The sequence below is a fragment of the Ovis aries genome, chromosome X, assembly GCF_016772045.2.
Source record: "Ovis aries strain OAR_USU_Benz2616 breed Rambouillet chromosome X, ARS-UI_Ramb_v3.0, whole genome shotgun sequence".
Lineage (NCBI taxonomy): Eukaryota > Metazoa > Chordata > Mammalia > Artiodactyla > Bovidae > Ovis > Ovis aries.
Window position 1 is genome coordinate 71,655,554 of NC_056080.1, and position 2,351 is coordinate 71,657,904.

Sequence of the window (2,351 nt, forward strand, 5' to 3'; positions counted from 1 at the left end):
GCTAATTCTCTGGAGTGCAGAGGCCCTCTGGGTTCACTTTCCTGCCCAGGCTTCTAAGACCCTCTCGAGAAGGCACTCTGTGCCTTCACCCTCCTCGAGTGGGCGCCTGAGGCCTTCGTGAACAGAGCAAGCCCCGTGTCAGGGACTTTATTGGTTTTCTGCATAAACCAAGGAATATCAGCCTCTTTCTCTCTCCTTTACTTTCTTATCATCGACTCCGGACCACCAGGTTCCAGTCCATTAAAGGACCTCAACACAAGGGATGTTATTTGGGCTGAAAGCAACTGAATCCAGATTGAAAAAAAAAAAAATCAAATCCACACAGAAAATAAAACTCAATGGCAAAGATAATTGGATAAATTACAAAAGACTGTAAAAATGTATGTTTCTCCTACATTGTTGAATTATTTTATGATTGTGTAAAATAAAATGTTTAGCATATCACAAATAGAAGTGTAATATATTTGCAGATAACAGCAAACAGAAGGTGAGGAACAAAGCTTCATTGGGTTAAGAATGTAATACCATAGTGAGTCAGATATGTAGGAACAAATGCAGAGTGCAAGAAATAACAAATAATCACATTAATATCACAAAAGCTATAAATATATACTAGCTCTTCTTCAGTTCTTTAAAAGATTAAATTATATAAGGTAATGGTTATAACAATATGTTGTATGGATTGAAAAATTTATAAATGTAATATGTTTAACATCACAAAGGGGGAATGGAGTAGAGTCATATAGGAGTAACATTTCTATATCTCCACAGAATTAAGTTAGTATAAATCTTAAGATGATTCTAATGATTAATAATGTACATAGTAAGCTTCAGAACCACTATGGAAATAACTCCCCAAAATGTAGTGAAAATATTATTAAAGAAATTTGAATGCTGCATCATAAAATGTTCACTTTAATGAAAAAGAAAGAAACAAATAAAGAGTAGAGGGACAAAAATGAACAAAAAGTAAAATGATACAACTGTTGGTAGGAATGTAAATCAATGTAGTCAGCATGGAAAACAATATACATTTCCTCAGGAAATTAAAAAAAGAACTAACATATGATCCAGCAATCCCACATCTGTGTGTATATCTAAAGGAAATGAAATCACTTTCATATTCATAACATTATCCTCAATAACCAAGACAGGGAAACATCCTAAGTGTCAATCAACAAAGGATAGAGAATATCTGGTATAACCTGGCTGTCCAGTAGGAAGGTGTCCCAAGCTTCCAATGCAGGAGGTGCAGGTTCGATCCCTGGTTGGAAAACTAGGATCCTATATGCCACACAGTGCAGCCAAAAAATGAAAAAAAAATCTGATCTATACATATATATAACATTATTCATCCATAAAAAACATTATTCATCCATAAAAAAAGGAAATTCTGCCATTTGAAACAGTGTGAATGAAACTTGAGAGCCTTTTGCTAAGTGAAAGAAGTCAAACAGAGAAAGTCAAATACTGTATAATCTCGTATATTTTTTGATTCACATTTACATGTGAACTTAAAAAGGCTAAATATAAAAACAAGAGTGGAATGATGGCTGCCAGGAGCAAGGGAGTAGGAAAATAAGGAGATGTTGGTCAAAGGATGCAAACTTCCAATTATAAGATAAAGAAGTTCTGGGAATCTAATTGTTGTGTTAAGTTATTTTTAAGTAGAGCCTCAGTGTCAGGTGGTGAGCCTCAGCTCAAGAAAAGACCGCAAGAGGATTAAAATAGAGAAGTTTTGAGGGCCTCCCTGGTGGACTGTGAAGAAAGCTGAGCACCGAAGAATCGATACTTTTGAACTGTGGTGTTGGAGAAGACTCTTGAGAGTCCCTTGGACTGCAAGGAGATCCAACCAGTCCATTCTGAAGGAGATCAATCCTGGGTGTTCTTTGGAAGAAATGATGCTAAAGCTGAAACTCTAGTACTCTGGCCACCTCATGTGATGAGTTGACTCACTGGAAAAGACTCTGATGCTGGGAGGGATTAAGGGCAGGAGGAAAAGGGGAAGACAGAGGATGAGATGGCTAGATGGCATCACTGACTCGATGGACGTGAGTTTGAGTGAACTCCAGGAGTTGGTGATGGACAGGGAGGCCTGGCGTGCTGTAATTCATGGGTCGCAAAGAGTCGGACATGACTGAGCAACTGAACTGAACTGAACTTACTTTCATCACCAGTCATATCCACAATTGGGTGTTGTTTTTGCTTTGGCTCCATCTCGTCATTCTTTCTGAAGTTATTTCTCCACTGTTCTCCAGTAGGATATTGCGCACCTACCAACCTGGGGAATTCATCTTTCAGTGTCCTAGCTTTTCACCTTTTCATACTTTTCATGGATTCTCAAGGCAAGA